Here is a 14,971-nt window from a genome sequence, read left to right as displayed (position 1 = left end):
CTTAGATGAGTTTGTACAGAGTAATATTGACCTCAAAAGTATAATAAGAATAGACATGCAAACATTCTCCCCCAACCCATGGTGAGCATAATTCCCCTTCCTCAGTCTTTGGGAAGTGGATGAGAATTAGATACACAGCATTCCTCAGTTCTTACATAGCCTAGTGCCAGCAAATTCCACCTCCAAACCTCCCCTTTGCTGGTTTCCTGGCTTCTTGGGGCTCCCTGCTGAGCTGGATACTACATCCATCCTGCAATCCTGATTCCAAGATCTCCATCCCTAGAGCACCCTGTTAAACAAGGTTAAATTACCCTAAGCCCAGAACTGCAAATTTATTATCCAGGAAGTAATGTTCCAAATCTCTTTTTGAAAGTGATATGAAAATAAAAGCAACTCTTTACCTCATCTCCTGAGAATTGACAAAGATGTTCAAAGATATATATAGTGATTTTAGGAGGTCATGTGGGAAGATAGGCACACTGGTATACTGTTGTTGGAATTGTAAATTATTAAAACCGTTTTAGAAAACAATTGGGAATTTGACAAATGTAGTGACTAAAAGGTATATATTCTTTGACTGATTAAGAGGTTCTGTTACTCAGCTTATGCCCCAAAGGAGTCATTGATAAGAATAAAGTCCCCAAAATACATCAAAATATTTATAAGCAGCACTTTTTTGTTATCAAAGAATTGCTAACGAGTAAAGCCCTCTATTGGCGAATAAATCAAAAAATTGTGGAATGGAATGAAATACTACAATGTTGTAAGAAATATGATAATTGTGATAATGTATTAAATGTGATGAATACAGAGAAACATGGAAAGTTCAATGTGAACTGATGCAAGGTGAATTAAATAGAGCCAAGAAAATGTTTCCACGATGAGCACAATAAAGCAATAAATGCAAAATAGTAAGATAAAATCAGAAGCTTAAGGATAAATTGGTGGAAACACAAGAAAGATAATTTGAAAATGGGAATCAGTGTAAGGGTTTCCAAGATCAGGAAATAATGGGAAATTTCCTGTATTTTGCTACTGATGCCTTAAAATTAAAGTATAGCACTTTTATTGCTATGTGCATAATATTGGAGGTTGACTAGGTATGTATGAATACATAGTCATACCATGTTCTCTGGAGCAGCTAGATGACACAGTAGATAGAGCATTGGCCCTGAAGTTGGGAGGACCTGAATTCAAATCTCACCTCAGACACTTACTAGCTGTGTGGCCCTGGGCAAGTCACTTAACCCCAATTGCCTTAAACATCCAGGACCATCTCCAGTCATCTTAATCTATATCTTGCCACTGGACCCAGATGGTTCTGGAGGAGAAAATGAGGTTGGTGACCTTGCACAGACTCCCTCACCTAAATCCAGTTCTGATGTCATGTCATGGTCCTCTTTGAGAATGAAGAACAAACAACAACCACCACAATGTTCTTTAGATATACTTAACTATAAATTTCATAGTATATAAAAATAGAGATACACATAATGTATAAACACAGAAGGATACATACATTTATATTATATACATATAACACTTATTAACAGAATTTATATGTGTGTATATATATACATGTATACACACACATAAACATTTAAAGATAAACATAAAAATATTTTTCTAGAATTTATAACATTATCTTAGATTCTAAACATTGTTTTATGTTTTCACTATCATGTAGATAGTAAGATATTAGTTGGAATGTGTTCTGTTGTTATTCTGAAAAGATACTACCTGAAAGGTCTGATTTAGTAAAAAGAAGAAAAACAGAAATTGGTCAAGGGAAAATCAGTACAAATACAGAAGAAAAAAGTACACAGATGAGAGATCTTAATGCAATGTTAGAGCAGGATATTAACATCACTTTAAAGGAGCTACATGAGAGGCTACAATAAGACTGAGAATGCCACTAGTTCTGCATGTTTAATACTGAAGTGGTTTCTGCTTCTTGGTTCCCTTGTGCTTATGATTTGCATGCTTCTCATTAGATGTCAAGCTCTTTGGTGCCAGTGCCTCTTTTTTCTTACTTATATTTATATCATATATTCCTACTTAGATGCACAATATTTAGCAGTGTCTGACATCAAAAAAGCATATAAGAGGGGAGGCAGCTAGGTGACGCAGTGGATATAGAATCGGCCCTGGATTCAGGAGGACCTGAGTTCAAATCTGACCTCAGACACTTGACAGTTGCTAGCTGTGTGACCCTGGGCAAGTCACTTAACCCTTATTGCCCTGCCAAAAAAAAAACAACAACCATATAACATGTGTTCACTGACTGAATATGTCTGGTAGAATCATAAACTTGTTCTTTTCTGTGAGAGTATATAAGCACAACTTCTGTGTTTCTTAATTAAACCAAAGTCATATAGCAACACAAAACTAATATAAACAAAAGAGCACAAAATGCCAGTGAGGAGGATATCCAAATGGAGGCTATCAATTTTTTTACATAAGAATGACTTTTTCTCAAAAATGGAGAAATAAAGCTACAATCTACCTAAGTCCTATTATGTGTCAAATGCAATCCTAATACCTGAAACCAAGGAAGGATACAGCAGTTATGTTTATTACCTGTAAGACCTTGGGCAAATAACATAACTTAACTGGGATTCAGTTTGCTAAAATTTAAAATAAGGGGTTGTCCTTCGAGGACCTTTCTATCTCTAAATATTTCATCTTACTGTAATAATGTAGCTCTGAAAGGTGTGTAGGGGTGTGTGTGTGTGTGTGTGTGTGTGTGTGTGTGTGTGTGTGTTAAGCTATATGGTGATAGAGAATTAGATTTTGAAAAATTTTAAATGCCAAACATGAATTTGTTGTCAATCTTGAAAGTGTTAGGAAGCCAGTACTATTGATTGAGGGCTAGACATGATCAGACACCTGTACTATAGGAAAATGACTTCAAATCAAACTAAGGGGAGGATGTACTTGAGTTGGGGGAGAATTGTCACAGAAGCTCAGGATGAAATTGAAGAAGGCCAAAAAAAAGAAAAGAAAAGAAAAGAAATTGAAGGAGACCTGTACCTAGGTTGTGACAGTGACGGAGGAGAAAATCACAGGATAAATAGAAAAGTTGAGCAGATGGAAAAAAAAGAAAAAAAGATAGTCTTTAGCAACTGATAGGATGGCAGTGTGGTGAAAAGTGAAAGGAAATTTGGGGGGAGGGAAAGGAAGTAGAAAGAAAAATTTGGAACTCAGAATCTTACAAAAATGAATGTTGAAAACTATCTTTACATGTAATTGGGAAATAAAATACTATTAAATGGGGGCGGGGAGGAGGAAATTTAGGATTAAGGGAGGATCTGATAAGGGAAAGATGAGTTCATTTCCAAAACACTGAGTATAAGATGTCTAATGTATCAATGGTAAGTGAGTAAAATTAGCACCTACGAAACATTCAAAATTGAGTTCTGGAAGGATAGATAAACAAAGTACCACTTTCCCAACCTAAGACAGATAATATATGACAATGTAGGAGATAAAACAAAGGATAGATAGAGTTTGGATGGTAAAAGTCAAAAGCCTTTGGGGACGTGATCAGATAGGAGGTGAGAAAGGAAATATTGAGTATGACATTTCTGGGTTGACTGTGAGGATGGTGGTGCCTTCTACAATGAAAGAGAAGTCAGGAATAGGGAAAGCTTCAAGAGGGGGATGGTAATAGAGTTCAGCTTTAGAAATGCTGAGTTTAAGATGTCTATGATGTATTAATGGTAAATTAGTGAGATCAGCACCTACTTCAAATTCCTGAACCAGGTCTGGAAGGAAAGTTGAACAAAATATCACCTTCTCAATCCAAGACATCAAATACTTCAAAAACCAAACACCACACATCCTGTCCCAACACTCTCCTCAAGAGTAATGGTCAGTAACTACTCTGCCCACTCTTGCTACCATGGAAAGCAATCAAAACAGGTGCTTTATGATGTCACCCACTCAAAGAATTAGTTATTGGGAGTGCTGCTTAATGAAGAATTGATTCTCTTAGGTGACCCAACAGAGTTATCCAGTTTCAAAAATCTTAAATGTTCCTACCATAGGCATTTTATGTGCATAATAAGGGTTTCATGTTTTTCTCATTTGTTTTCTGTCACTTGGACTGAAGGAAGTTGTGCACTGGGAAAGAAAAGGGTTACTTTCTGTATATTATGTCAGATGTGTGATCTAAGTCTTCCAAATGAATATGGAATGGTAACTTCTCTCAGATTACTTTTGTGGACCTGAAGTTTTACATTAGAACGGTGTTTCTTAGGAACTCAAGGGGTTGTTTCTATGAGTAAAGTTGGACCTTTAGGGAAAATATTAACAATTTTATTATAAACCTTTGTAGTTCTGAAAGGACATATTTCTGTACCCAAGATAGAATAGAAGAATGTTCATGTTCAAAGGTAACAAGGATCAATAAGGGGTTTTTTTTGTTTTGTTTTTTGTTTTGGTGAGGGAATTGGGGTTAAGTGACTTGCCCAGGGTCACATAGCTAACAAGTGTTAAGTCTCTGAGGTCAGATTTGAACTCAGGTCCTCCTGAATGCAGGGCTGCTGCTCTATCCACTACACCACCTAGCTGCCCCTGAGCAACAGGGGTGCAAAAGTATCAGTCATTTATTAGGAATAAAAATCTATTTCTTTTCTGAGGAAATAGTTCATGAAATGGCTGTTTTACTCAGAAATAAGTAAAAATAAATAATAAGATAAGGAAAATTATGTAGGATTTTTTTTTTGTTACACAAAAAAATCAAGATGGAAAAAGAAAAAGACAATGTAAAATTACAACAAATTTTGAAGGAATAAAATGAATTATCCTAATTAATCTGTGATTCTCATATGTGTTCCTCCAACATGGAAAATAAACATGAAATCAAGCATTACCTACAAAAATCTAAAATACCAATGCTAAGAAAACGATGGTGAAATATGTTAAATAATCCAATGTGAAAAGAGGATACTAAAGAAACTACACATGAAAGATTCTAATAAGTCTAATTAAGCCTCAGATATTGAAATGTTTACCTTTTTATTTTTTAATAATAATAAACATTTTGTAATTAATATTTTGAGTTGAAATTCTATCCCTTTTTCCCTCCCTCCTGTGAGATTAAAATTGGATATTAGATCATAAATCTACCCTACTTAACCTTTCCCTTAATTTATCTCCCAGAACAGTAAATGGAAGAAGCTTCTAGTTTTCTAGATAGAGCTTTTATTGTACAGTAGTCACAAGGTGATGTTGATTAGAAGGATAGGAAAGTAGAAATACAATACAAATCGTCTTAAGTCTAGGCTTAGTCTATATTCCGTATAAAACTCACCAAAAGCCGAAGGCCACCTTTGGGGAGAGAGACCGAGTCAAGCGCGTGCTGTTAACCGAAAGCCGGGCCGAGTCAAACTCCAGTCCGCGTCTGTCTGTGCAGCGCAGCCAGGAGACCAGCGGAGCAGGAAAAAGGCCCCACTTCCGTTCTCTCCTTGCCTTTTAAGCTCGCACCCCAGAAATCGAGTGCTCAGCAGGCAATCTGGCGTGCGTCGCAGGCGGACTGGTGTGCGTAGCTCATGCTGTTGGTCTCCTCCCCAAAAGGGTGGTCCTAAAAAAAAACTGGCATCTCTCCATTATCTAACCAACTGTTAAAACTTTTTACCACATTCCCCCTTTTTGTTCCTCAAGAAACAAAATATTTCCTTGACGGAACAGTAAAAATAATATAATAACTATTGCTAACTAATAATACGTGAACAACAATATAGAAAAGGAAGAGAGGAAAGTTTTGTCCAGAGGGGCAATTTTTTTTTTGTCCTCATGAACCGACGCTTTGACATTAGTCTTGCAAAGGGAGAGCCTCTGCAGAGAGTACATGTTACAGATAGTGTATATTATAACTCTAGGGAAGCAAAAGAAGGGATTGCACCTATAATTGAGGCTTTGAAAAGCCAGGGTATTATTATTCCATGTCATCAGGAGGAAACTGGATTCTGGTCTGGAAAACTGGATTCTGGACTCTGGTCTGGAAAGCTGGATTCTCTTCTTTAACTGTTTGAATTGCTGTATTTTTACTACACCTTAGCATAGCATTGTCAATGATCAAATTAATAAATTCCATTACACTCCCCTCCCTGCTCCCTGAGGCGGTAAACAATCAGATATAGGTTATACATGTGCAATTATGTAAAACATTACTATATTAGTCATTTTATATAAGAAAACTTGAATAAAAGAAAAAATGAAAGAAAGTGAAAAATAGCCTGCTTCAGTCTGTGTTCAGTCAATATCATTTCTTTCTTTGGAGGTGGATAATATGCTTCATCATTAGTCCTTTGGGATTGTCTTGAATCATGAATGTTTACTTTTAAGACAATTTCTGTACTTTCAGATCAGCGATTTTCAGTTTCCTGTTTATTAGCCCAGCACTTGGCTTTATCCACTGTCCCAAGAATGCTCAGATTTAAAGAAACAAGGAATCCCTTAAAAAGCTAACTCACATTTTGAGGGTCAGGATGGGGAAGACAAGGAGTTGAAACCAGAGAAAAGAGTAGGCCCATTTTTTCTCCTTATACTGAGGCCTCTAAGTTTTGCAAAGATACTTCCAGTTCAGAGATTTTGAGATCAATGAGAAAACACCCATAGTGAATCCCACATGGTCTTTTCTGGGACAGGGAAATAGATCATTTGAGAATCAAAAAGACTATAGCAACAATAAAAACAAACAAAAATAGCTCACTAAAAAACTAATGAAATGGATGTCTTTAGCCAATTGATTAAAAAGTAGAAAAGATTCAGGAGGACCTGAGTTCAAATCTGGACTCAGACACTTGACACTTATTAGCTATGTGACTTTGGGCAAGTCACTTAACCCTCATTGCCACATGCAAAAAAAAAAAAAATCTGAGCTTCTTCCTAGATCATGTCTTATATACATGAATATGTTCTTTTAGATTGTATCCAAACTCTTTGATCTGTAATTAGCCTTTCCTTGCCACTGTTGAGGCACAGATCAACCTTTATTCAGCAACAGCAGTTCCTAGATATGTTCCTATGGATTAATTTAGTACTGTCTATCCCGAGTTCTTCAGAAACAATCTGAAAGAATTTACATTTTGAGGTTTACAATAGGAAGATTTAGAGAATACATCAAACCCACCAAAGAGAAAATGGCCCTTTCCGTTGTCTTTCCAAAGGGCGTCAGTGGCATCATTTCAAGGGATAGAAAGAAAATGAATGTAAAAAATAAAGATCTCATCAATGGGAGTGAATTCTTGGTGTAAGAACTTCCTCTACCACATGCATTTGACAAGAGGTTAAAACAGAGTTTTAGAGAATTGTCCTTGGATTCTGTGTTTCTTTTTTTTTTTCCCCTTGCGGAGTAATGGGGGTCAAATGACTTGCCCAGGGTCACACAGCTAGTAAGTGTCAAGTGTCTGAGGCCAAATTTGAACTCAGGTACTCCTGAATCCAGGGCCAGTGCTTTATCCACTGCGCCACCTAGCTGCCCCTCTGTGTTTCCTTAAAGGCAGAGATGACCTAGCTTAGGTCTGAAGCAGGCTCTGAACTCAGGGTTGGAGACAGGGATGGAATTTTCCCAAGCTTTATAAACCCTAAGACCTATTTCATGAAGATATGTACTTGATTTCATTAAAACATGTTTTTGTGCCTCAGATTTCCTTGAATAATTGGTAGCTAGAGCAAAAAAACTGATGAAGGGTTTAATAGCATTGTTAAGTCCCCAAAATGTGATACTGCTGCTTCATCCTTGACTTGAATATGATTCAGGATAGTGAATGATCTTATGATTGGTGGCAGAGAAGTATAATGTTTAAGTCCATTGGGCTTAAGTCCTGTCAAGGAGACAGTATTCTGATAAGCAGTCTCAGGGTGGAAGGAGCACATGAGAAATTAGATCACTTGAAAGTGGTGCTATATCATGGTTCAGAAAGGCAGAGCAATGTACTACTTTAAAAAAATAGTCTCAGAGGGGCAGCTAGGTGGCACAATGGATAAAGCACCAGCCTTGGATTCTGGAGGACCTGAGTTCAAATCTGACCTCAGACACTTGACACTTACTAGCTGTGTGACCCTGGGCAAGTCACTTAACCCCCATTGCCCAGCCCCCCCCAAAAAAAAATAATAAAATAAATAAATTTTTTTTAAATAGTCTCAGATAATGACACCACAAAGACTTTACACTAAAAACCCTTTGTATCTAGGGGGAATTTAGAGAGGTCAGAGAAAAAGGGTAAATTTTGACACAAGGCTGGAGAAGTAGAATGAGGGTCAATAGGACATTATGTTTCTCTACTAACATAGGTGATAATTTTTACTTGGGCTGATTTTTTTCAAATTTATCTTTTCTTCTTATAAACTTGACAAGCATCAACAAACATGATTATTTCCACTTATGAGGAAGAGTTGTTTGTTTGGCTCTGCATCTCTTTTATATAGACTGTTTTTTTTTTTTAAGTAGATGTTAAAGGGCAGCTAGGTGGCACAGTGGATAAAGCACCAGCCCTGGAGTCAGGAGGACCTGAGTTCAAATGTGGCCTCAGACACTTGACACTCACTAGCTGTGTGACCCTGGGCAAGTCACTTAACCCTCATTGCCCCTAAAAAAAAAAAGTAGATGTTAAATTTAACCTGATTATACAAACAGTACAGTGCAGTGCTTATCTACATTCTCTTCTGAATATCCTTCTGCACTTCCTTATGGATTATTGTTTGTCCTTTACTCTCGAAGAGAGCCAGTGACCATCAGAAGGGTCATGTTTTGTCAACTGGGCCAAACTGGACACCCAGTCTGTGGAGGTCAGAGCCAAATAGAGCAGTCAGGACCAATTGGTTAGAGAACTACAGAAGTAGTTTATTTGTTTGTGAAAAAAACAGCTTATCAGCAGAATCTCCCTTCCTAAGAAGGAGAGCTAGTCTGCTTATAGAAAGGGTAGGGTTTCTAAACATGAGAACCACAGAGAAACCACAGGTGTTCTTGGGTTCTCAGAGTCATTAAAGTCATGGAACCTTGTGGTGTTTCAGTGAGGTGTGGAGCCAGGGTTAGCATGGCTAGGACTTTCCATTCTTGCACAAGAGCAGAGAATATGATTCAGGTCACTTGGTGGTTATGATGTAGGAGGTGAAAAAAGGGTTAACAGAAAAACCTAAGACCCAAGCTTTAATTAAGATATTAGCTCCAAAAGGGAGTTAGACCCCAGTTAATGGATAAATTATAAGTCAGGGTGCTAGGTTCTCTTACCCACAGAAATCAGTGCCCATAACAGGAACAGAGAGAGAGAGGCCATGATGACTTTAGACTAAATAATTCAGACTAGAAATAAAAGAAAAGTGAAGGTGTTTTGAAACTAGCCATGGGAACCAGAAAGAGACATGCACAAAAAAAGGCCAAATTTGTCCCCAGATTCACCTTATGATGTGTAAACCCCAAAGACACACCTCTACTGAAAAAGGTACCTGCCTTGGGGGTTGGCTTAGGACCCCAGGAACTCCAAATTAGGATAAGCCCTCCCCTGTACCTCCCCAAGGTGGAAAATAATATGATGAGTAGGACAGGCCCTCCCCTGTACCTCCCCAAGGTGGAGATTATTATAGTGAGACTGATAATCAATTTATCCATACTATAAATATAACTGTTTTTCCTTTCCCTATTGGAGGAATACCTTTCCACTATTCTGGTTCTCTCCCTGTGGTCACTTTCTCTAAGTGCTCAAATAAAAGACTATTTTATTCTAATTAAATTGTGTGCAAGAGGTGTCATTCTTTAAAGAGGAATACCTAAGGACCCCTACCCCTGTGACACATTTAAAGGCCAGGATGACCCTGTAAACCAGAGGGAATAATTAACTGAAACAAGACTTTATTCAAGACAGAAGAATATAGGCGAGAAACAAGGCCCACACACAAGGTGGGTGCCAAGATAGACAGTGTGGGAAACAGTAATAGAATGAGATATGGTAAAATCTTCTCAGGGAACAGCAGGGCAATGCAATCTAGTGAATTGTGTTAACTCAAGAAAGAGCAAAGTGAGTTTTTCAGGGCTAGAGATAGAAACCAGTTTGAGCTGACTCTTGCCAGTGCTTTAGTAAAAGTAGATAAAAGTTCAGCCCTAGCCACTACAGTGTTTGCTTAATAATAGAATTGAGAATATTAACTTCTCCTCCCCTGCCTAAAGTCTCCACCCCATTTTCAATCATGGTTGCATGAAGGTGTATGCCTATAGGATGGGGTAACCTATTAAGGAGGATTTAGCTAGAACTCATCCAGGAAGATTGTGAACCTGAGCCTAGCAACCTATAAGTGGCTCAGGGGAGGGACTTACTGGGTCCTAGCTCAGGATAAATACAGGCTGAGTCCTTTCAGCATTGACACTCACTAATTGGCTTTACTGTGGGTGGTCATTCTCATGAGAATGCAATAAAAGGCTTTTGTCATACCAAAGCTGCCTCTGAAAGAACTTATTTTGAGAAGGTGGTCTGCACCTGTTTCTCACAGACAGCAAAGACAATAAAGAGGAGAGATATTAGGCCAAAGAGGATGGAGTAGAGAATGCTACCTAGGTTTCCAAGTAGCCAAGAGAACAACTTAGAGAAAACTGATAAAGAATGGAATAAATAAATGAAGGAATAAAAAGAAGAGAACTGGTTCAGGATGCCTTGGCCCCTATTCCATAAACCTTCCACTTGTTTGTTCAGAGCAATGAGATCCTCTTTTATGAGGGAAGATTGGTTGACATAGAAATAGCATTCAACCCCAGTGCAAACACAAGCCCCACCCTGCTTGGCAGTTCAGGTATCCAGCACCCCAGTGGTTTTGCAATACCATGAGGGCTAGTGAGTCAGCTTGCAGCTGTAGGCTAGTAATAAACTAGTAATAAGTAATAAGTACATCCTGGGCCCATGGCTTAGCTCCATCAAGATATTCCCAACAGATGGGTACAATGTGCCAAAGATGGCTGTGGTGCCAGTCAGGGATACAATGGAAGATGTTAGAGCTATGATGGGTAGTATAGCAATGCCCCATTACTAATGAAGAAGCAACCTTATCCAGAGAAGTACCTCAGCAGAGTGGTTCCCTAGAAATCAAGACAGCTTGGGCAAGGTATAGATAAGGGTACAGAAACCTTCCCAGAAAGGAGTAAAGCTATAATATAAAAAAGAGCCACATAGGAAGAACAGTCTTGTTGAAGAGGGCAGTTCAACTGCCAAGGTTTGATGTAGGAGGCAAAGGGGGTTAATAGAAAAACCTAAGACCCAAGCTCTAATTCAGATATGAGCTCTACAAGGGATTCAGACCACAGTTAGTGGAAAACTTACAAGTCAGGATGCTAAGTTCTCTTACCCACAGTAATCAGTACCCATAACAGGAACAGAGGGAGAGAGGCCATGAAGACCTTAGACTAAATGACAGGCTGTAGAAACTCAGACTAGAAATAAATGGTAGGGGGCAGCTAGGTGGCGAAGTGAATAGAGCACTGGCCTTGGATTCAGGAGTACCTGAGTTCAAATCCAGCCTCAGACACTTGACACTTAACTAGCTGTGTGACCCTGGGCAAGTCACTTAACCCTCATTGCCTTGCAAAAAAAAAAATTTTTTTTTTAAAAAGAAAGAAATGATAAATGAAGATGTTTTGAAACTAAGCATGGGAATCAGAAAGAAACATGCGCAGAAAAGGCCAAATTTGTTCCCAGATTCACCTTATGACATGTAAACCCCCAAAACAAACCTCCACTGAAAAAGGTACCTGCCTTGGGGGTTGGCTTAGGACCCCAGGAACTCCAAATTAGGACAGGCCCTCCCCTGTACCTCCCCAAGGTGGAGATTATTATAATGAGACTGATAATCAATTTATCCATACTATAAATATAACTGTCTTTTCCTTATTTGAGAGATACCTTTCCACTTTCCTGGTTCTCTCCCTGTGGTCACTCAGAGTATTGCAATAAAACTTGGGAAACTGAGTCACTGAGTCTTGTGATTCTTTTGGGACGACTCACAATCAATTTGACCCCTAATTCCATCCCACATCAGGTTCAGATGTAGCAAGGTTCGGATGACTTCCAAGTGGAGCGAGACTGACCCATGGAGCAGAGGGGCTGAAAACAAGGATATTTAGGGCTGGTAATATTATGGAACTAGAGTCCATTTTGAACATCTCACACTACCCTGGGAATAGAATGGATGCCTTTGCATTTGGCCTGATTCCTGATGAAGGCTGAAGCTTAATTTGTTAGGACAAGTACCCACATACCATTTACTACAGGGAGCATCAATAGTGTTATAAGATATCCCAGTCCCATTCTGGGACATTTGTGGCCACTGAAATTGGCCACTGGGACCAGGCGAGATCTCTAGGGTACTGACAAGTGAGGAATTCAGAATTAAGATGGTGTTACATTTTGGGGGACTTGATGTTCTGAGGTCGAACCCAAGTTACTGCTCATTCCCAGGATGCAAAGCAGAACCTGAGTTTCTAGAGAGACTCCTGAGCATGACAAACCCTTGTGGTAAGGGCCTGAGATTATAGGAGGCCTAAATGCTGTGGTTGGGTCTTTTATTTCTTTCTTTCTTTTTTTTTTTTTTAGTAAGGCAATTGGAGTTAAGTGACTTGCCCAGGGTCACACAGCTAGTAAGTGTTAAGTGTCTGAGGCCAGATTTGAACTCAGGTACTCCTGACTCCAGGGCCGGTGCTCTAACCACTGCACCACCTAGCTGCCCCAAGGGTCTTTTATTTCTTGATCCTGATGCTTCAACTCCCCAAGAGTAGTTGTAGGGGCACCTGGGTGGTATTGATTAACAATTATTGAATCAGGGGCAGCTAGGTGGCGCAGTGGATAGAGCACTGGCCCTGGATTCAGGAAGACCTGAGTTCAAATCTGACCTCAGACACTTGACACTTAACTAGCTGTGTGACCCTGGGCAAGTCACTTAACCCCAATTGCCTCACACACACACACACAAAATCAACCAATTATTGAATCAGAACCTGTGTGTTGCCTAGTATAAGTTGACAGTTTCCTGGGAGAGTAGGGGTTATAACCAAGAGGATAGATCTTAGGTCTTTGGAATATCCTGATTGGCCTACCATCCCAGAAGGCCAGTGAAGTAGAACTTTCTCACCAGGTTTGTAATTCAGGCTTCTAAGAGGCAGCTACCACCAGAGCCTGTAGAGGTCGGGACAGTGAGTAGCAAGCCCAACAATGAGTTGTGAGGATTGTATTGGGCTCCTGAATGGGTGATGTAGTAGGATGCCTACACCTGAGGATCAGGAGGAGGGTCTAATATCATCAGGAGCAAAACCACAAGCCATGCAACTTTGGGATAGGAACAATGAAAAAGTAAAAGGAAGAAACCCATAATGAGAATCCAGAACGCACCATTCCTTCAAGTGTCATGATTACTAAGGCACACTAAAAGAATAGTACCAGTGAGAAAGAAAAGGTTTTAAATTTTTTTTTCTGATTTTGTTTTATTGTACCTTGATGTCTCATAATCATTAGTTTCCATTTGCTTAATTCTAATTTTAAGGAATTATTTTCTCTAGTAATCTTTTGTACTTCCTTTTCCATTTGGCCGATTCAATTGTTTTAGGGAGTTATTTTCCTCAGTAAATTTTTTTATATCTTTTCCCATTCTATTGACTCTTTTGTCATGATTCTCTTTCTTTACTATCATTTCTTTTCCAAATTTTTCATCTACTTTTCTAATTTACTTTTACAAGGTACTTTTTTTTTTTAGTGAGGCAATTGGGGTTAAATGACTTGCCCAGGGTCACACAGCTAGTAAGTGTTAAGTGTCTGAGGCCGGATTTGAACTCAGGTACTCCTGACTCCAGACCAGTGCTCTATCTACTGTGCCACCTAGCTGCCCCTCTAATTTGCTTTTTAAAATCCTTTTAAAACTCTTCCAGGAATTCTTTTTAAGCCTAGTACCAAATTACATTTTTCTTTGAGGCTTCCCATGGAGCCATTTTGACAATATGGTCCTCTTCTAAGTTTATACCTTGATCCTCCCTATCATCATAATAACTTTCTATAGTCAAGCTTTTTTTGCTCATTTTTTTCTGCCTTTTTTTGTGATTTGCTGTTTTTAAGTGTGAGTTGAGTTCTGGTCATGCCCTTTCCCAAGCTTTTTGTGCTGAAGCTCTGGGTCTTACTAATGGCTTTCATTGGACTTCAAGGCTTAGTTGCTTGCTTTCTCTGGAAGGTAGGCTTCCATTCTGGTTTGTACTGGGGGTCAGAGCCTCCCTGTTGGCTTCCTCTGGGTGTGGCATTTAACTAACTGCTGGCCTGCTCCAGGGGTGGAGCCTTGCTATTGGGTTGCTATGGTAACAGGCACTTTCTATTAAGAGGCCCTGGAGGAATAATTTTGTTGCTGATCTGTCTAAAGGACAGAGCTCTGTTGCTACATATCTATGGAAACAGGGTCTTTCTGCTGGTAGACCCCAGAGGCCGGCCATTGTTGGACAGCCTTGGGGGCAGGACTTCACTACTGGTCATCAGTGGAATCCAGTCCTCTCTGGTAGCTAGTGCTAGCTGTGGGGTCACTGGGGTGGGATTTTGCTGTGCAGCTCAAACTGCTCACTTTCCCTTGGGGGGGGGGGTGCTAGTTTGCTAGATTGCCCCAGGCTTGCTGCAGGCTCCCTGCCTTAAGGCTTGCGGCTGCTACTGCTCTTAGACCTCAATCCTCTCCCACCCCAATAAGACAGACCTCCTGTGCTGGAAAGCTGCTTCCCTCCTCCTAGATCAGTTATGAAGTGGTTTTCAAGATGTTTGGAGGGGAATTTGGGAAGGCTTCAGAGGGTTCCTTCCTCACTCTGTCATCTTGGCACTGAAAGTATGAGAATTAGTGTTAAAGGCATTGGAGATATTTCATTAGCTCCAGTATGTCTATTTTATTTATAAGCAAAACCACCTAACTAGTTAAGACTTGCTTTATAGTGTGGAGTTTAGATGAGATCTCTAATAATTTAGCA

The sequence above is a fragment of the Dromiciops gliroides genome, chromosome 3 (assembly GCF_019393635.1).
Source record: "Dromiciops gliroides isolate mDroGli1 chromosome 3, mDroGli1.pri, whole genome shotgun sequence".
NCBI lineage: Eukaryota > Metazoa > Chordata > Mammalia > Microbiotheria > Microbiotheriidae > Dromiciops > Dromiciops gliroides.
Note: the sequence above shows the minus strand (reverse complement) of the source record.